The 21,456-nt window shown below is 45.9% G+C and overlaps 1 protein-coding gene across 1 annotated transcript in view; it reads left to right on the plus strand.

Annotated features, from left to right (window-relative positions):
* The first annotated feature begins 11,808 nt into the window (after window positions 1-11,808).
* The window catches only part of SYN3 (synapsin III), a 499,918-nt gene continuing 490,270 nt past the window's right edge, over window positions 11,809-21,456 (plus strand). The window contains exon 1 of the mRNA XM_070370203.1: window positions 11,809-11,910. The gene's annotated coding sequence lies outside the window, so the exon portion shown is untranslated. The remainder of the gene's footprint in view (window positions 11,911-21,456) is intronic.

The raw sequence follows: 21,456 nt of genomic DNA on the forward strand, positions 1-21,456 counted from the left end.
CCAGGTTTGATCCTTGGGTCAGGAAGATCCCTTGGAGAAGGGAATGGCAACGCACTCCAGTGTTCTTGCCTGGAAAATCCCATGGACAGAGGAGCCTGGCAGGCTACAATCGATAGGGTCACAGAGAGTCAGACACGACTGAGCAACTGACATTTGCACTCTATTGTGCTTCTTTTATTCTCATCCTTATCAGCATTTTACATATGGGAAATGTATAAATTTGTGAACTGAAGCACAGAAAAGTTAAGTAATCTGAATTCTCCCAGAAGAGGTAAGTGTTTGAGCTGATATTGTGCCCTTAACTACCATGCTATACTGCCTTGAATATGGAGGAGTAATAAAGGAACTCTAAGATAATAGAGGGACAGTGTCTAAACGCTTTCTGCACCTCTCACCAAGCAGAGGGCCTGATACAAGGGCTGCACCCCAATCATGAGTTTGGAAATGATGGCAATGAAGTATAAGGATGGAACATTAGCCTGGTTTTCATATCTGACTTGTTCTCCTGACTCTGACTCAGAGTTATTGTGTGACCTTTAAGACTTCACTCCCACCCAGCCTGGCCTCTCCAAATGAGAGATTCAGATTTCCCAAGTTCCCTCCAGCTCTGATGCTGATTCCAGCAGCCACCGTCCTGAGTCAACCCAGAGAGTCCTCTTTCTATCTTGGAGGCCAACCAGGTAAAGCTCCTCCTCTGACTGCCCTGATTGGTTTGTTCATCTTCTGATGCAGGTGCTGTTTTGGTTGCCTGGTAACACAGTGATGGAGACTGCCAGTTCCCAGAGGAGCAATAAATGAATGAGCAGAGATATTCATGCTGGGAGCAGTGGCCATAGCCAGAGCAGAGCACTGTAGAATTTGTAATTCCACCTGTCCTGAATGTGCTTTTCCCATCATGCTTCGCGAGAAGTCTAATGGGGAATATTTGGTTGGGGAGGAGAGAGAAGAAGAATTTTCATTGTGGAAGTGACAAACTTCCCTATGCACAGTCCCTTACTCACAATCTTACCTGCCCACAGGAGGTGACCCTATCACAAAATCACAAGTGTGCATTTTAGTATCACTAGTACCCACTCCAGTGTTCTTGCCTGGAGAACCCCAGGGACAGGGGAGCCTGGTGGGCTGCCATCTCTGGGGTCACACAGAGTCGGACACAACTGAAGCGACTTAGCAGCAGCAGCAGCAGTAAAAGATCTCCTTCTACTCTCTTTCATATACAAAACTATACTGTTTCCTGCTTGTAAATGTACATCCCAGGTTATGAATAAAAGGACAGGTCATGTAAACTGGCTCAGTCAATCCCCATGCTGTGCTCTGCTGTATTTTGTCACTATGATCACCCTGCAAAATAGGTAGAACTGAAGTCAGCAGACAGGGAAAACTTTAGAAAGGTTAAGAACAATGATTCTCAAACAATGTAGATGTGGGTTCAATTCCTGACTCTGCTGCTTATAAAGTGTGCAACTTTGAATAACTTTCTTAGCTCCTTTGAGTCTCAGTTTCTCCATCTGTAAAATGGGGATATTAACACTAATCTCACGGTGTCACTGAAAAAAGTAAGATAAGGGAGGTTAAAGACAGCAGAGGCTGGTGCATAAATGCACAATTATTATTATTATTATTGCTTTGGGTCATGCACATCACGTTAGTATACAGCTGAGATTTGAACCCAGATCTTACTAATATCAAGGCAAATTTTTGCCATTACTTCATACTTCCTCTGAAAGGAAAAGCTGTTAAGAAGGTATTCTTTGAACAAATATTTATGTGCCACTGTGCGATGGTGATGAAAATGATACCTAACTTCCATTCAGCATTTTATAGACCAAGTAGTGCTCTCACATGCACTCTCTCTCTTAATATGATGGTGGCGTCTCTGATGTCTGGTGGTATGTCTCTGATGAATGGTGGTAATTTTGGGAAAAGCAATTGTCTGAAAGTTAAACTCTGTTCTTCTCCCAGGGGCTAGAAAGCCAGGAGAGGGAGCCCAATCCCCCAGAGTACCGAGACAACCAGAGGGGATGGAACTCTGCACCCAGGTCACTCAACTCATCCTTCTCTCTTCTGTTTGCTCTGACCAACATAAAGGACTCAAAGTCCAGCATGAAGGGACCACTGTATGGCCAGCTGGCTGGAGTCTGGGCTGAATCTGTTCTTCCTGATGACAAGGTAGAAATATCCAGCTAGGAGCCTCTTTCCTGCCTCCCCCAACACACACACACACTAAGATTTAAATCCAATCATCTAGTTTCTGTTGTTACTTGCTTCTGCTTAGAACAGCTGAGCTGAATGGAATCACAGAAATCCTCCCCCTTCTCTCTCCCTCTCTCCCTCTCTCGCTCTCTGTCTCCTCTCTGCCCCTCTCTCTCGAGGTCTCTTTCTCCAAGCCCTGTCACACACCCCTCCTCCTCACATACACACAGTATGCAGTGGCCCCTGAGCCACCTCTGGAAACACTAGGGCACTGAGAAGCACAGTTAGAAAACCATGAATCAGATCCAAACTTCTCCTCAAGCAACAAAGGAAAAACAGACTCAGAGAGGGAAAGTAACTCTCCCAAAGTCACACAGCTGGACAGCCTGACTCCCAGTAGAGGGCTCTTCTGTGTGCTTCAGTCATGTCAGACTCTTTGCGACACTACGGACTATACCCCACAGGCCCCTCTGCCCATGGGATTCTCCAGGTAAGAATACTGGAGTAGGTTTCCATCCCCTCCTCCAGGGGATCTTCTTGACCCACTAATCAAACCTGCGTCTCTTATAAATCTCCTGCACTGGCAGGCAGGTTCTTTACCATTAGCCATACCTGGGAAGTTCGTGCTTCCTTCTGCAAAGCACTAAATATGGAAACTTTCCCCATGTTTCTGTTCCAAACCCTCCCATTTAAAAATATCTTACTGCATTGAATGAATTTAAAAAAAAAGAAAGGATTTGGGTCTTTAAATTATGTTTTGATTATATCAATAATAATGCAAACATATTGTTGTGCTGTTTAGTTGCTAAGCTGTGTCTAATTCTTTGCAACACTATGGACTGTAGCCCTCCAGGCTCCTCTGTTCATGGGATTTCCCCGGCAAGAATACTGGAGCCGGTTGCTATTTCCTTCTCCAGGGGATATTTCCAACCCAGGGATCAAACCTGTATCTCCTGCTTGGCAGGTGGATTCTTAACCACTGAACCACCTGCCCTTGTGTAATGCAAATATAGTCTTATACAGATTTGAATATTATGGACAAGGCTAAAGACTCCTTTGAAACCTACCCACACCACATATAATGAGGTGGTCTTCTTGTGAGTCTTAAAGATAACCATTGGTAACAACTTTTTTGTGCTCTTATAGTATATGTGTGTGTGTGTGTGTGTGTGTGTGTACACATATATGTGTGTATATAGTGTGTGTAGATACAGAGCTAGTGTGTGTATATTTACAAATAAAATAAAATATGTACTTATAGATATATTATCTTTCTATATATATAGACATTCACATACTGTAAATTTTTATTTATTTACTAAGCACTTTCCCTTGATCATGATTAGCACATATTAGCTAATACGGATCTACCTCCTTCTTCTTAGTACTCTATAACATTGTATATATATGGACAAGCTATTTTATGCTTAACATTACCCTGATGAACAGTTAGGGGGTTCATCACGCCTTGATGGACATCTTTGCACTGTACACGACTCCTTCTGTGCATGAGTGAGCCGGCCATTAGAAAAGTGTCCTAGAGGTGAAATAGCTAGATTGTGGAATATATGCATTTTTAATTTGGATGTGGCCTCAAATCCTTCTTATTGATGCACATGGGTCCCCTGAGGGGTATTCCTGCCAAATTACTCCTTCCACATCAAATAGGAAGTGAGATAAAATATTCTGACTAAATAATACCACATGCACAGAACAGATGGGTCTGGAAAATAGAGAATGCACAGAAGGGATAAGCTGATGTGTAAGGAAAAGGTGCCCTAATGGAAAGGCGCTCAAAGTCCCAGACTGAAGCATAGCCTGCCACAGAGTTCCCTCATGAATGGACTTCCTTTGGGCAAAAGCATTAAGTCTTCAGAAAGCTCTTGTGACAATATAAGTATCTTAAATTAGAAGGATGACACATGAAGCCATTAATAGGGGTTAACTGATCAGTTTGGGGACTTCCCAGGTGGTGCTAGTAGTAAAGAACCTGCCTGCCAATGGACATAAGAGATGTGGGTTCAATCCCTGGGTCAGGAAGATCCCCTGGAGAAGGAAATGGCAACCCACTCCAGTAGCCTTGCCTGGAAAATCCCATGGACAGAGGAGCCCAGCAGGCTACGGTCCATGGGGTCAGGAAGTCAGACATGACTGAAGCAACTTAGAACAGCATTAGCAATTGATCAGCAATTGTTTACCCAACAAAGAGATGTAACAACTTGAGCAAACAAGTTCACTTCCCTGAACAATAACTTCAACTTCAGAGGGTTTTGTAAAGTCAAACAGAATAAAATATGTAAATACCTTTGAAAGGACAAATATTTTTCTATAGTTATGCAACTTAAAATGCATCTACTCTGTTCCTTTTTCTCTGAGCCAATACTTAAACCACATTATATGTAAATTTGTTTGTTTGCATATAGCACAGTAGTTTGCACATTTGTTTCTGGGTTTCGCAATCCCAGGCTTGTTCTAACTCGTATGAAGCTAACGTTGATATAATGGCATTTCCCAGGAACTTTAATATTTAAATTTTATTTATTGATTCTTTTTTTTTTTTTCCGGCTGTGCTGCACAGCTTGTAGGGTCTTAGTTCCCATGTGAGGTCTTAGTTCGCTGACCAGGGGCTGGACATGCCCCAACCCCTGCACTGGAAGCACAGAGTCTTAACCCCTGGACTGCCAGGAAAGCTCCAGCACTTATGTGTTTAAGCTTCACAACAGCTCTGTAAAGCTATTTATATTATCCTATTTTATAGGTGAAGAAATCTGCAAGGTGGAGAAGTGAAGAGGCTGGGCCAAGACCACACAGCCATATGGGAAGATGTGGATCTGGGATTCAAACTCCAGCTCAGTGGTTCTCAACCTTGATGACACAATGATGTCATCCAAAAGACTGACAAAAATGCCAGCTGATACCCAGGCCCCATTCCTTGTCACCTGACATATTTGGGGAATCAGAGGCCCAAACACTAGAATATCCAGAGGTGATTCTAACATGCAACCAGTGATGAGAACCATGGCTTATGCATTTTCATTGCCTATCTCATTGGATGGAGGCTGGTGGTCTTTCTGCCTTGCTGCAGCTGCTCCTTAGTGAATTGTGGAGGCAGATGTATTAGAACATTACCTTGAAACTGACTTGATCAGCTAAAACCTTCAAGCGCTCTTAATTACAAAGGAACGCCCACTGACATCTGCCTCCCCTGAAGGGGGATTCCAAAGACTTGGAAACTTAGCTTCCTGGTTGCCATGACAATCTTCTGCAATGTCAGCAAAAAATGCTTTGCACTACACACAAGCAAGCATGAAATCCTTATCTCAAAATCTGCTCAAAGGCTTTAGTTTACAATCTGCTTCAGCTTCAGACCAGGCTACTTTACTTTTGAGCCTTTGCTTTGGGGTTGAAAACAAGAATTACAGATGTTGCTGCTGCTGCTGCTGCTAAGTCGCTTCAGTCGTGTCCGACTCTAGACGGTAGCCCCATAGACGGTAGCCCACCAGGCTCCCCTGTCCCTGGGATTCTCCAGGCAAGAACACTGGAGTGGGTTGCCATTTCCTTCTCCAATGCATGAAAGTGAGAAGTGAAAGTGAAGTCGCTCAGTCGTGTCTGACTCTTAGCGACCCCATGGACTGCAGCCCACCAGGCTCCTCCATCCATGGGATTCTCCAGACAAGAGTACTGGAGTGGGGTACCATTGCCTTCTCCGATTACAGATTTTAGGACATGTTAAACACTCCCCTCATTTTACTAAGGCTCATGGCTTCCCTGATGGTTCAGTGGGTAAAGAATCCACCTACCAAGCAGGAGAAGCAGGAGATGTGGGTTTGGTTCCTGAGTGGAGAAGATCCCCTACAGGAGGGAATGGCGACCCACTCTCAGTATTCTTGCCTGAAAAGTCCCATGGACGGAGGAGCCTGGTGGGCTACAGCCCAAAGGGTCACAAAGAGTTAGACACAACTGAGCGACTAAGCACAGAGATGTAGTAAGTACAGCACAGAGATGAAATGAATTGCTTCGTGTGGAGGAGTAAATTAATATTTTCAGATTTTCTTTTATTCTATGCCCCACCTCCTTGTCTTTCTAAAACAATTTTTAAATAGAAAGAGGAGGGACTTCTGTGGTGGTTCAGTAGCTAAGACTCCATGCTTCCAACACAGAGGGCCTGGGTTCAATGCCTCATCAGGAAACTAGAGCCTGCATTCTGCAACTAGGAGATTCCACATGCCCGTAAGTAAAAGATCCCGTGTGCTGCAACTGAGACCTGGGCAGCCAGATAAATGAATAAAATAAATATATATCTTTTAAAGAATCTAAAGAGGAAACAAATAAAATAACTATTATTTTTAAAAAAATCAAAAGAGGAAACAGGTGAAATTGAGAAGTTTTTCTACTTTTATGTCTTTTTTTGAAGTCAAATTGTTTTGTTTTTTAGTTAATTTATTTTTAACACCTGAAGAATACTTGATATACACCAGGCATTCTCTAAGAACTTTCTGTTTCAATAGCTTTTGTCCTTACCAGAACTCCAGAAGGTATTATTGTTTCTGTTGTTATTACTGTCCCTATTTCATATTTTATAGATAAGAACCTGAGGCTGTTACCACATGAGTATTTGATAAGCAAATACACAGTGAAATGTTGACTACGTTAACCCTTTCTGGATAGGCTCCAAAGCTGTTTCACCCCCACCCCCAACCCCACCCCCAGCTGATAAAACAGCATCTTACTCCTTACAGGCACATGTGTATTTGTGTCCCTTGATCAATCTTCAAACAGAGCAATTCATCTTTGACTAAGGATTTTAGGCACCATGACAGGTAGAGAGTGGGAAGTATTAAAATAATTTTCTGTGACCTTAAACATCTATGTCTCCATGATGGGCTACTGAATCAACTCTGCCCTTGTTGACAAGTTTGAACAAGCCATAGCCAAACAGAATGGAAACGTTCCTGATTCAGGACCTGGACTCCAGTGATGGCAATGTCTCTCACTGGCTGTATTACATGACACCAAGCCATGTGTATGTTACAAGCACACAGCCTTTGTCATCAAGACAGAACTCTTGAGTTTGGAACAGAACTCTCAGTTTAGGACCTCCCTGGTGGTTCAGTGGTTAAGAGTCTGCACACTCCCAATACAGGAGGCATGGGTTTGATTCCTGGTCAAGGAACCAAGATCCCATACGCCCCAAGGCACAGCCAAAGACATTAAAAAAGACAGAACTGAGTTTGAGTTCTCACATCATCTATATGACCTTGCACAAGCCTCAATTTCATCACCTGTGATATGGGGATACTATCTCCTTATCAGGGTTGATATATGGGTACATAAAGCTTTTAGCACAGTGCCTGGCACACAAAAAGTGTTCAATAAATGAGAGCTATTATTAATTTAATCTCTGAGCCATGAATACTATCTAATCTGCCTACCATACAGGAGCACATATAAAATGAGGGAATTTATGTGAAAGGACTTTGCAAACCAACATTTACATATGGGAAGGCTTATTTCTGCAGTTGTTTTTGTTATTATAAGGACTTGGTCATTTTTAAAGATCTATTAAGCAGAGCAGATCTGGGTTCTTAACAAATATCCTTTTTAACCACCACTACCACCACCATGGAGCCAGATTTCTTAATGAGTGATAGGAGAACAGTGTATGCCTATCAGTGTGTGTCCATCCAGACATGTCCAAATTGTGTCTTATGATACAATGTTTCTTTCCTCCCTGGATCCATCAGGATTCTTGTTAATAGCAAGAGAAACAATTTGAACTGCTAACACAAGAAGGGAATTTAGCAGAGATAGGAGATTCACAAAATAAATCTGGATGGAGGACAGGGCTGGCATGAAGGAATAGGCTTGCAAAACTGACAGAAACCAAGGGAATTCTGGAGATTGGCCAACAAGATTCACGACCAAGGAGCAAGCACTGGTCTTCAAGGTATGGCTGCTGCCTCTACCATCACTCTATTCAGTCTCATGGTCAATCCCTAGCTCTCCATCTTTGTCACTTTCTGGAGAGACAAAGTCCCAGGAGTGAGCATCTAATTGGTCCAATTGAGATGACACCTCTGCCTGAAGAGTTTTGGGAGACTGAGAAGTGGAGAATCGTGGAAAGATCTGGCCCTGGGAATTACCAGGTCCCCACACAATGAAAAATTCCCTCCAAAGAAATGTGGAGACCTGAATACAAATGTCTTCTAGGACAGCCACCTTTGTGCACCAGTCATTTTAACTGATGGAGAAGGTTCAGAGAGGCTATTCAATGGCTGTGTGCCAGGTCTCCCAGCTCTCAACCTCATGTTCACTCCGCTACACAAGATCCAGTGATTTATAAAATCATAAGCTGTTTCCTCAGTTTTAAACCATATCTCAGGTGGGGACAGAAGGGACTAATGCTATGGGGAGCAATTATCTGCTTTTAGGCTCTTTTCATTACATAAGCTCAGCACATAAGAATAAATAATTCTAGAGTGTAGCTGACCTCCAATACATGACAGGAGAATCTCATTACTGCAAAACCGTTGGTGATATATAGACAGAACTGGCTACAATATATTGAATTTTTAGTAGAAACCATTAAGCACTCCTGATCTAATTGCCTTTTTTTCTTATTCATAGCTCAATAAAAAATTATTTTCTATACCACAATTTGCCTGGCTTCTCATCTAATCCTCTTACTCCCTGTTTCCTCTTTTCTTCTTTGTTTAAAACTGATACTTAGTGAGACCTTTTGAATTTACAGACCCAGACAAGAACACCTTTTCCATTATTGCTATGATGTAACTCTAAATGTTAGAGTTGGGAGGGGTCTTGGAGGAGCACTATTCTGAGCTCCTCATTTTACAGGTGGGGAAACTGAGGCTTAGAAATGAAATGTCCAGTGGGTCAAGGCAGAGACTGGCCAATGTCATCAAAGACTATGCTGTGCTTCCGAGTTGAGATTTCCTTGGTCCTCTTAACGTCCAACTATTACCAACATCTGTGTCTGGTATCTAGACAGAAAGTATTCAGGAAGTTTCTTGAAAGGACCTGAGATATTATCTAATCCAGAAGTGGAAAGTAGTAGCCAAATAAGCAAATCCTGTCCATACATAAGTTTGATTTTGCCCAACAGTAGTGACTAAATTAAAATTAATTGCCAAATTAATAAATCTGGAGATTTAACATAATCTGAATTCCTAGCCCTTTAATAAAAGTCAGATCATTTGGCAACTCAGGGTCCATGTTCCATATGGCAAAAATCAGCTGGTGTGGAATAATGATGGCTCACTTAGACAGGTGGGCACACCCGAGTGTGACACACCAACCACCCTTCTCTGTTTCATCCCCCCTGCCAACTTCACTTGCTACGTTACTGCCTGTCCATGTTCATATCAGAGTGTGCAATCCCTGAGCAAATCTTATTTCCCCTTAGTTACTAAAGTTGGGTCACTTCTTATTGACTAAGGTCACTTAGTAGAGGTCACACAATAAGTGGAAGATGTTGGAAGAGAACCTTGCAAGGGCTTGGCTCTCCTCTCTTCTCATACTGCACGCTCTCTCTTGGTGGTCTCATACAGCCCAGGTCAGGGCATCCTCCAATGCATATTTCCAGTCTCAGACCCTTACTTGTGCTCTAGACTTGTGTATCCAGTCACCCACCTTGGGCAGTGCCTTCATTTCCTCATCTGGAATACGGGGACAGTGAGAGTACTTTTCTACCATATGGTTATCATGGGAATTATATAGACAATTGTTAACACATATGGAATAATTTGAAGAGAGCCCGGCACTGTTATAGGCTATCTAATAGGTTGCTCAAATGCCAACAATGGAGCCTTCCTTTATTTCCCTCTGCTTCCAACCTGTTCCTCCATATTCTTCCCCACGTTGGCAATGGCACCATTACCCCGTGGGTAGTTCAAGATAAATACCGAGGAGTCATTCTTCATTCATTCGTTTTTCTCATCTCCTAAATCCAATCCATCATTAAGCCTTTCCATGATATTCTCAAAATATATTTCAGTCAGTTCACTCTCCCCATCTCTGTTGTAACCACATTGGTCTAAGCCCCTATCATCTCTTGCCTTGATTTCTGTAACAACCTTCTGCTATTATGTACCGAATTATGTACTCCCCACCCCTGTCAGTCATATGTGGTGTTCCTGATCCACAATGTGATGGTATTTGGCGATGAGGTGTTTCAGATTTTAGGTTTAGATGAGATGACGGGAGATTAGTGCCCTCAGAAGCAGAGACATCAGCATGCTTGGTCTTTCTTTCCCCACCATGTGAGGTCTCAGGTAGAAGGCAACAGTCTATAAGCCAGGAAGAGAACTCTCACCAGAAACCCATCCTGAGAGCACCTTGATCTTGGACCTCTAGCTTCCAGAACTGAGAAAATAAATTTCTTTGTTTAAGCCAGCCAGTTTACAGTATACTGTTACAACAGCACAAGCAGGGTAAGACTAAGACATCTCCTTGGTCTCCTGCTTCCGTTCTTTCCCTTCGAAAATCCATTCTCCACACAAAAAGCCAGAGTGGTCTTTTAAAAGGGGTCATATGGCACCCCACTCCAGTACTCTTGCCTGGAAAATCCCATGGACAGAGGAGCCTGGTGGGCTGCGGTCCATGGGGTCGCTAGGAGTCGGACACGACTGAGCGACTTCACTTTCACTTTTTGCTTTCATGCATTGGAGAAGGAAATGGCAACCCACTCCAATGTTCTTGCCTGGAGAGTCCCGGAGAAGGTGGAGCCGGGTGGGCTGCTGTCTCTGGGGTCGCACAGAGTCGGACACGACTGAAGCGACTTAGCAGCAGCAGCAGTCCCACTCAAAACCCTTCTCTCATTTATTTCCGTGCTTACAGCAAAGCTGGAGCCCCTAACCCTGCCTCACACTTTTGTGAGCTCTGGGTGACTTAACCCTCTTTCCCCCTGCTCACTGCACTGGGCCATCCTAGACTACAGCTCCAGCCTCAGAACCAAGGTACATCTGCTGCTCCCTGTCAGCAATGCTGCCCCTCCAGCCCTGGAACGGCTTTTATTCTTCATCTCCTTGTTCAAAGTGGCCTTCAAGACCACCCCATTTATAGCGTCCCCGGCCCCCTTTCTTATTGAAATCACCCCACCGATAATGCTCACAACAATCTGGCATTACCTTTTTATTTGTTTATCTGCTTATAGCCTGCCCGCCCCGACCCCCACCTCGTGCAAAATCCGTGAGGGTGACAAACTTTGTGTGGTTCCCCGAGGCACGCCTGGCTCTAAGTGCCTAGCACAGGGCCTGAGACATCTGCTGTGGGATTTCTGGAGTCTCCCAAAGGCCAGGGAGGGTCAGGTGACTTTCTCAAAGCTGGTTTCCAGGGACTCTGCACTCTTCACACTCCCCGAGGGGCGTCTAGACGCTCTTGGGATGGAGAATTATTACCTTTCTCGGTTGCCTGAGCTTGGTGAGAGCTGAGTCTAGAAGCACCTCACCACTTGAAGGGGCCGAGAGCCGGGTAGCCGGGAGGCAAAAGGGGCGCGAGGGGCGCGAGGGGCGGGGCCTCCAGTGGACGGAGCCTCCCGTGGGCGGGGCCTGGCTGCCCGAGCCAATGGGGCCCCGCGGCGAGGGGAGACGCTCGCGCGCCACGGGGTGCGGAGGCTGAGCTCCGGGACCCCAGTGGATCTGCAGGCGGGCGCCGCGGCCAAGGCACACCCCCGGCTCCGGGTTCCTGGCGGCTCGCAAGGTAAGCAGAACCCGCAGCGAAGTTAAGACTTTGTGAGGTTTCTGGTAACAGGGAGTCCCCGCCACCTCCCGCCGAGGCTGCTGGTGGCGTCCCGGCGCCAGGCTGCGTTCCCAGGCGCTCCGGCTCTGTGCCTGCGGGATGCGGGAGCGCGGAGGGGCCCGACAGTGGGCGGAGGAGCCGGCGCGGCAAGCTGCCTCCTCGAGTGCTGCTGCCAGCTCGCCGGGCCGACCCTGGGACGGACAGGTGTGCGTGCGGGGCACGCCTGAGGGGCCGGGGAGCCAGAGGGGCTTCGGATAGTGGCTTCGAAGAGAATCTCCACCCAGCGACGGGGCCCGGGGAAGAGCTTGCGGGGAACTGGCGACCGCAGAGGCCGGACGTCTGCTCTGCCTAGATCTGCAGACGCCTCCTGACCTGTTGCCCCCGGAGCCAGGGGTCAGATTCATCATGCCATTTCTTATTTCTAGGTCTCTTGGAGCTCAGAGAGGGGGGAAAAAAAAAAAAACTCAGAGTGGTTCCATGGCCAAGCTAGGACAGAGAAATTAGTGCTTTATGGAGCGCCTCGTGTATTTATTCTGCGTTTATCGGGTTCCTATTGTGTGCCAGACAATGTGCTAAACCCTAGAGTCAGGAAGAAGGGTGTTGGAGGAGTCCCTGGGACTAAGAAGGAGAACAGGAGAAACAGTTATAATGCAGTGTTGTACAGGGGATGTTACCTGGAGAGGAGGACCATGAGCAAGCCAGGAAGGCTTTCAAGAGGAGGTGACTATTGAATGGGGACTAGAGGAGTAGGAGGGTTTGCCAGGGTGAAAGCTGTGTGGGCTGGGTGTGTGTGTGTGATGGGATAGCAGACTGGGGTGTGTGTGTGTGTGTGTGATTGGATACCAAGACTGGGGTAGGGGGTCTGTATGCGTGTGTGTGTGTGTGTGTGATAGGATAGCAGGAATTCCAGAGATGTTCCTGTGCAAAGATGAAAAAGTCCAGTATCCTAACTTAGACCATCAGTTAATCCTATGTCAGCTAATCAAATAGGACTGGGGCTTTTGTGGGGAGGAAATGAGCTGTCAACATGGCAGGAGCTAAAACATGCACAGACCTTAAAATGCAGTCTTAGACTCTATAGATTTTTGTCCTGTGATCAAGGAGGGCAGTGGAAGAATTCTGGCAGCTCTATGGAAATGGATAGAGATTCGAGCAATAGAAAGCTGGTAAGTTGCAGTTAATATTTTGGATGTGGTTGTAAATATTCTGGCCCCTAAAGGCAGAAGTGTCTGCCCCAGAGCCCTGCTCCCTGGCTTCCAGGCATGGATCATTCAGGCATGGAGACGTTGCTCATGTGATGCTTTCCTCTGCAACCTACAGGTCATTTTCATATTGTTTCTGGAGGTTTTGACCTGGACCTTGTTGTCAGGGGTGCCCCCTGGAGGATAGTGAAGGGAACCTCTGCCAGTCGTTTCTGATCTTCTGGTTTTCTCTCTATGGGCTCTTTCTGTCTCATGGAGACACAGCCTCAGCTATTAGAGGCTGTGGTGAAGAGAAAAGTCTTGACAGGGAGTCACACCAGAAAGTCACTTTAGCCATGTGCCTTGGGGACATTATTAACCTTTCTGAATCTCAGTTTTCTTATTTAAAAAAGAAGTCATCATCCCCACCTGTCATAGGTTGGATTCTAAGGGAAGAGACTCAGAGGCTCTGAGAATTGGGTGTAAGTGGATTCTTGGGGAATGGTCTCACTCTCCAAGGGATGGATGGTGAGGAAATCAGGATGGGGGCAGAGGGAGAAGTTGGTCAATGATGGAAAGCAAGAGAGGCCTCAGGTGATCTGAGGCTGGGGGCCAGGCCTTTGAAACCCCATGTTGATCAATTAGTGGGGGCAGACTGCCTCCAGGGAAGGGGGCATAACTTTGGGTGTCCCTTCAGCAGGATGGTTCCTGAAGAGGAGCTCAACTGTGAGCTGTGTGCAGCCAGCACTCCCAGAAACCGGCATGGGGAGTGAGAGGTGCCCTCTTCTTAGAGGGGGTTGCTGAGAGCTGTGCCTGGGCAGCTGCTTCCCAGGGTGGGCTTGGGAAGTGGCCGAGATACCAGAGAGAAGGTGCTTTGCGCTGTGCCTGGTGAAGAACAGAAGCATTTCTTTCTCTCACCTTTAAACTCTTGACTGCACTTGAAAATGGATTTTGGAGTTTGAATTGAGTCGATCAGCTTCCACAAGGAAAGAATCTTTCCTGATAATGACTACAATGACTACTATCCAGTGTCTCTTACGCATATGCATTCTCATTTTACAGTCAGCCCATTGTTTTCTAAAACCCAACAGAGTAGGTGTCCTTCTGCTATAAAGTAATGACCACAGCAAAAAACACAGAACTTGTTTCAGTCTGTGGAATGATTTCATTGGTGAATTGATTAACTAATTGATCAGTAATTAATTCATCAATGTGCACTGAATACCTCCTAAATGGTTGGTACTGTCCTCGGTGCTGGGAATACAGTTTAGTCTATTAGGGGAGGCAGAGACTGACATTAAATGCTTTGATTCCTTCAAAGCAAATACTGAAGAATGGACTGTTGCAATACATAGCCAGGGTGTGATGGAAAGTAATAGGCCATCTTCCCGCTGGAGTCTTTCTCACCATTCAGTTTCAATATAACCTCCTCAGAGAGGCCTTTTGGATCATCCGGTATAAAGCAGATATCCTCCCTTTTATGCCCCCTTCACCACACTTGCTGATTCATTGTATTTACTTCCCTGTAATTGGTCCTCCTTGCTACACTGAGGGCTCCAGGAGGTCATACCTCACTTTATCCCAGCACAGTGTTCAGCACATATTTCTTGCATGAGTGAAGTTAATGAAGGGTAGATCCACTTAGAGGAGTAGTATCACCAAGAAGTGATATTTACACTGAGATCTGAGGGATGCGGAAGGTCCAGCAATGCCAAGGTCAAGAGGCAGAGAGAACAACTTGTTCAAGGACCTTGAGGTGGAGGAATGGAATCCAGCATGACTGGAGAGCAGCCTGAGATGAGTTTGGAGAAATAGATGGGGTCATGGAAGGCCATGCTGAGCTTGGATTTTACTCAAGGTGCAATGAAAACTCAGTGAAGGATCTTAATGACCTAGTAACAACCTGGTGTTACATAATTGCTTGTTGTCTGTCATGCCTCTTGGAGACAAACTCCATAAAGAAAAGTGCCCAGTAAATATTGCTGAAGTGAATGGATGATGTGGTTTATGCAGCTCGCGGGTAAAAAAAGGACTAGGAAGAAGAATGGGATCTTGGCACAAATGAGGAGTTTGGTGAGAGAGGTGTTGGTGTCCTGGCTGCAGGGGAGCAGTGATACTGGAAAAGCAGAAGGAGCTGTATTGGGGGTGTTAAATGGACAAGACTTGCTGATACATTCGATGTCAGGATTATGGGAAAGGGAAGGATCAAGGGTGACCCCCCCCCCCGAGGTTTATGGCTCAAGATTGGATGCCAGCTGTCCATAAACAGGGGAATGGATGAATAAAAATGTGGTATGTACTTACAATGAAATCTTACTCAGCCATAAAAAGGAAGGATGTCCTGATACATGCTGGGCTTCCCAGATGGCATAGTGGTAAAGAATCCGCCTGCCAGTGCAGGAGATACAAGAGATTCTGGTTCCATCCCCGAGTCAGGAAGATCCCCTGGAGGAGGAAATGGCAACCCACTCCGGTATTCTTGCCTGAAAAAGTCCACGGACAGAGGAGCCTGGAGGGCTATAGTCCATGAGGTCATAAAGAGTCAGACATGACTTAGTGATTGAGTATGCACTGATACTTGCTACCATGTGAATGAACCTTGGAAACATGTTAAGTTTAAGAAGCCAGACACAAAAAGTCACATATTATATGATTCCACTTATATGAAATAGTCCAAGTAGCCTAATCCATAGAGGCAGAAGGCAGATTGGTGTTGGCCAGAGTTTTGTGTGGAGAGGGGAAGAAAGGTAGACAGGGCGTGACTGCTAAGTGGTTTCCTTTTTGGATGGTGAAAATATTTTGGAACTGGATGGAAGTTCTGTTTGAACTATACTATGAGTATACTAAATGCTACTGAAATGTATACTTTAAAATGGTTAATTTTATGTTATATAAATTTCATCTCAATTACCAAAAAAATAAAAGATCAATAGATAGGAGCACCAGTCAAAGAGTGGTGGTGAAGATCAGGGGGAGAAAATGTAAATGCTGTCTTGGAGATGTCCAAGACACCCACACAGGGACGAGGGGGACCTCCGGCTATTAAGAGGGGTGTCAGCACTTTGATGCCAGCTGATAATATGGATGAGATCGAGGGAGAAAGTGCAGAGGAGTGCATCCAAACTCCTATCATTCTTTAAGTTGATCCTCATAACTACCTACAAGGAAGTTCTTGTAGGTAGTTATGTAATTCTTGTAGCTTCTGTTCTTATTTTCAGATGGGGAAACCAAGGCCCCCTGAGAATGGGCTTGCCCAAGGTCAGACAGTTTTGTACCTGTGGTTCCCCTGGCTTCCAGTCCTTTGCCTTTCCCGCATCAGGGTGATGCTGTTTAGAATTTGAGTAAGGACCTTCCCTACCTCCCTCCCTCCCTCCCTCCCTCCCTCTTTCCTTCTCTCCACCCCTCCCTCCCTCCCCTCTTTCCACAGTCAAGACTGAGTGCTCACATGTGGCAGGTACTGTGCTGGGTCTATGTTGGTGAAGGTACAAATGGCTGTAATTAATCTTGTGGAATTTACCTGGTAAGCAAGCAGTGAGGCCACTGATGCAGAGGACATAGGAGCCTGGACCAGGGGCATCTCTCCCAGATTTGGAGGTAGGAGGAGGCTTCCCAGAGAAAGTGACAGCTAAGCAGAGATTTGTAGCAGAAGCAGAAGAACTGAGCCTAAGAAAGAGAAGGGTTCTCTGGAAGGTTCATGATCCCTGAACACCTGGTATGGGAATTCCCTTTCTCTTCACTCCCTAGTTCTTCATGCGTCACATGTTACTGGCATTTTCCAGCTTATCCAGGAGGTCTATTGTTTCTATAACCCTGGAGTCAATGAGTAGGCAAATAGCTTGATTTGATTTTGGAAGTTTCAAAAGAGGAGTAAGATAGGGTACAAACAGTCTGACTTTCAAAGCCGGGCTCTGTCTCTGAGCAAATGACTTAGTCTCTCTTTTTATACCTATGAAATGGAGCCAGTCACATCACTGCTCAGCGCAGGAAATAAGTGAGATGATATAGTAATGCATTGGGCATGTAACAAATGATCAGAAAAATCTCATCTCATTCCTTCAGAGAGGAAGCGTTTCTGAATAGGCCAGTGGTTTCCGCACTCTGAACACTGTTTAAGACACAGAAATCCATGCGGGCTTCCCTGCCAGCTCAGATGGTAAAGAATCTGCCTGCAATGTGGGAGGCCAGGGTTTGGTCCCTGGGTCAGGAAGATCCCCTGGAGAAGGAAGTGGCAACCCACTCCAGTATTCTTGCCTGAGAAATCCCGTGGACTATAACCCTCTAGACAGAGGAGACAGGTGGGCTTCAGTCCATGAGGTCGCAAGAGTCGGACCTGACTTAGCCACTAAACCATCACATACTTCTCAAGAATCTGATTTGGATGATTTGGGATGGAACCTAGCAATCTGTATGTTTAGAAAGCACCCCAGATCATCCTGGTAAAAGCATGTCCAGGACCCATAGGCTTGGACCAAATGCTTGAGTCTTTGCTGTGATGTTCACGAAAGGGTTAAGCACCTAGAAGTAGATAATGCCTTCTAGGAATTATTAGCCAATGGTAGTGCTGACTGGTGATGTAATGTCTTTGGCTGGCACTCCATTGGTTAAGTGTATTGTTTCTCTTGCTTCAGCTGTGTGAGGAGCAAAGCTGGAGCCCAAGGGTTAATAATTCTGTGGCAGCACACAGAGCTATTTTTCTCCCAGTCCGCTTCTGCTGGTTGTGAGCGTGGAGCATGGCTCAGCTGGCTGTTGCCCTTCTTCCAGTAAATAGCTGCACCTTCCTCCCTACCTCCTCCCAAGCAGAGCACATGTCTCCATAGTACTACGGAGGGGGAGGAGGGTGATCAGAAGTGTTTAGGGAAGAGAGAGCCCTTTCAAAGTTATACAGGGCAATCTCTCCTTGCCCCTGGGCACGGGCACAGCTCCAGCTGCTCTGGCCTGCAGAGGTCCCACTGGATGAACTGCTAAATGGTCACCTGCTTCTGAGCATTGTTCAACCTGGCAGGATCCTCAGAACCAGGAGGTGAGCCCCCGGTTTTGGAAGGAAGAATGGGCCTGGAGGAGAAGAGCCTTGGGGGCAGCGGGAGGGAACAGCTCTAGAAGGCAGGTTGGCACAGGCTCCATGCAGAACTGCCCCCACATGTGGTGTGAGCTAGGCCAGGACGGTCTCCCTCTCTGTGTTTATTTGCTCAAGAACACCATGTGAGGCTTGGATTAGGGGGCCGCTTGGTGGGGAGTGTGCTGACAAGACACTGTTCACAAGCCTGCTCTTGGTGTAGCTTTCTGCCCAGTGCTTCTGGAAGAGAGATGCTTCTCTCTGTTAATCTGAGGCAGGAGGGGGCTCATCAGGTTAGCAGTATCTCCCCAGAGCCAGCTGTCACCCACGCCCCTCCTTGTCTTATTGGGGCTCCCTCTTCAGTGCTCAGTTGAGTGCCCTTGATGGACTCTGGGCTGAGGTTTCCAGGAGTACCTAAATGGCTTCAGGGATTTTTGATTGTGTCTTTCAGGGGGACCTTTGGATCGCTGGCCCTTGGGTGTGCCTTTGTGGACTGGGTCATGTTCTTAATGTCCCGTGCTGGAGCTCTCCGGGAGCAGGAGGATTCTCTTTGTATTATGACAGCACAGTTGGGGGATTGTGCCGTTTGTGTTTCAGAGGGCGTGCGTTATTGCCTGGACTTGAGACTTCTCACCTTGCTCAGATGGGAACCTAGTGCAGCATGTCTCCCTCAAGGTGTACAAAGTGAAAAAAGTCAAAATGGGGAGGGGAAAGGGGACTGGAGTAACTGGGAAGGGCTGCTAGCAAGAAACTCTGCCCTTCATCTCACAGGGAATTCAGGGAAACTTTGCATTTCATAGACAGACTGTGACTCTACATCTCTTCTGCAGCCCTTGCCAAAATTTGTAAATAAAAAATACCGTTGCTTTTAGAATTTGGTTTTATTTGGAGTGTCCCTATTTTCTTTAAGGAGAGCAGAGCCTGCAGAGGTTTCTGTCTGTGTCTTGTGTGACCCTTGGCGTCTACCACCCCGTGTTCTGGGCCGGGCTTTATTGCTGAAGAACACGTAGGTCCTTGGGCAGGTCCTTGCACCTCTCTGAGTCTGAGTTTCTTCATGTGTCAGTCACAGAGGTGGGAGGGAGTTGAACTAATTGACTTTTAGAGCCCTTCCTCTCTGGCTGTCTATGCTCTGGATCATGAAAAGCCTCAGGATCTGAGTCTGTTGATTAAGTGGATGACTGCTGAGGTGAAGGATGTTTGCACAAAGGGAAACGTAGCATGTGTCCTCTGGGTGCAGGGGGCTTTACACACATTTTAACGCGTCACCCTCCCAGTGGGCCTGGGAGGAGGTAGAATAAGCAATCTAAAGATGTGAAAATCAAGGCTGAAGGAGTTCAGTGATTTACCCAATATCATCACTCAGTGAATGTTGACACTGGCATTTGAACCTGTGCTGGGGTGGTGGTTCATGGTAGAGTAACAAAAGAACTGGAGCTGGAATCTTTGTCTACCTCTGGCTCTTTGCATGCTCTCCATTCTTTTGGAAATTACACAGTGATTTTTCAGATCAGCCAGTTCAGTCAGATTATTGTGGATTATCCACTTTACTGTCTGGGACAGCAGATGGTCCCTGGATCTGGAGAGGACCCTACAGTCCATTGGATCAGGCCCCTCAGTTTATATCTGGGAAAATGAAGGTCTAGAGAAGTTACGTTACCTGTTTTATATCACTCAGTGAGTTGATACATGGTAGAGATGGAGACCAAGACGCCTTACCTTAGGTGTGTGAAGTGATATTATTATTAAAGAGTATTTTTAAACCTTCATTGAGAACTTTGGGATCATTTCAACTGAATTATCCTTATCTCCAGGCCCCTTTGAAGTGCCAGAGAGTGGAGGAAGGCTAAATGAGCACCTCCTGTGGGCTTGACATTGAGGCAGGTCTGAGACATGGATGGGGTAGTAAGTAAACAAAGCTTGAGACCTGGTCAGTTTCCCCAGAGAGACTCAGGATGCAAGCTGTGTTTCGGGAGAGTCTAGTTCATGGGTCAGCAAGCTTTCCTGGTGGGGAGGCAGCTGCAACCCTCACCCTCTACATGTGGCCAGCACCTAATTTGTACATTGTAAGAACACTGGCCACATGACATGTGATCTCTGTTCTTTGTCTTCCTAACTAAGCTGCATATTTCCAGGGCACAGCTCCCAAAATGTAGAACCTGATCAGTGGAGCCGCCTCGTGGGGAGGTGGGTGTCAGTGTCTTGGATGTGCAGAGATGAACACCCAGAAGTAAAAACCATCACTTAGTTATTTAAAAGCGCAATGCAGATATGTGACTCTTTTCTTGATCACTATAACGTTAAGAAAGAATCATCCTAATACCAGGCTTTGAATACGCTAATGATCATCATAGGAAAGAGGGGTTATAAATATTCTGCAGGGCTAGAAAGCAAAGCTAGCAGCCGGGGGTGGATGTGGAAGGGAGTGGGTAGCAGGTAAATGGAGGAAGAGTGGCCTGAGGATGGCAGTGGTCCAGTGGGCAGGAAACTCCTCTCCTTGCCAGCGTCATCAGAAACGGCTGGTAACCGTCAGGCGTTGCTGCCCTGGCAAAGAGTAGCACTTAGTAGCCTCTCTCTGCCTTTCTCGATCTATGATCTCTCGATTATTAACCAGGCAGGAGTAAACAAGAGGATTCCAGGAGGTAGAGAAGAGTTTTGTCTTACTGATATTTAGATTCCAGAGCCATAGTATGGGGGTAGAAATCATTCATAGCCAAAATACCCTTGAAGATATTTTCATTGCCCCTCAAATTGCATTTTGCCTGGTTTCTGTGTATGCAACACTGAACAATAATTCCTGTGCTAACTAGTGGGTAAAACCCTGACCAAGACTAAAAGAACTAGCATATAAAAAAAATTTATATGCAGTTGTTTGAGTTTCACACTGCTCTGTTTTTGAGGTAAGTTCAAAATTTCTAACTGGCATGAAGTGGGGGGTAGAGAATTCTCAGGTGTTCTTGTTTGCTTGCAGGATTGGTACCTTTGTTTTTGGATAAATAGCCCTTAATGCTTCATACATGTAACCCATTTAAAATGATGATGAAAATTAAGTGAGATACTAAACGTGAGCCCAGTGACAGAGCAGATGCTCAGTACACTTTTACTGGAAGTGCTCAGCATCTTGCTTTAGCAGATTTGCTGATGCCGACCTTTGAGAAGTTTTAGTGAAGAATCTAGGTGTCCGGGCTGGCGTTTCCTGTTTGAGGTTGGCATGTCTGCTTGGTTCCTCTGGACAGTGTCCACCCTCATGAATATTGCTTCTAAAATTCAGAGTGG

Source organism: Bos mutus, chromosome 5 (genome assembly GCF_027580195.1).
Source record: "Bos mutus isolate GX-2022 chromosome 5, NWIPB_WYAK_1.1, whole genome shotgun sequence".
NCBI lineage: Eukaryota > Metazoa > Chordata > Mammalia > Artiodactyla > Bovidae > Bos > Bos mutus.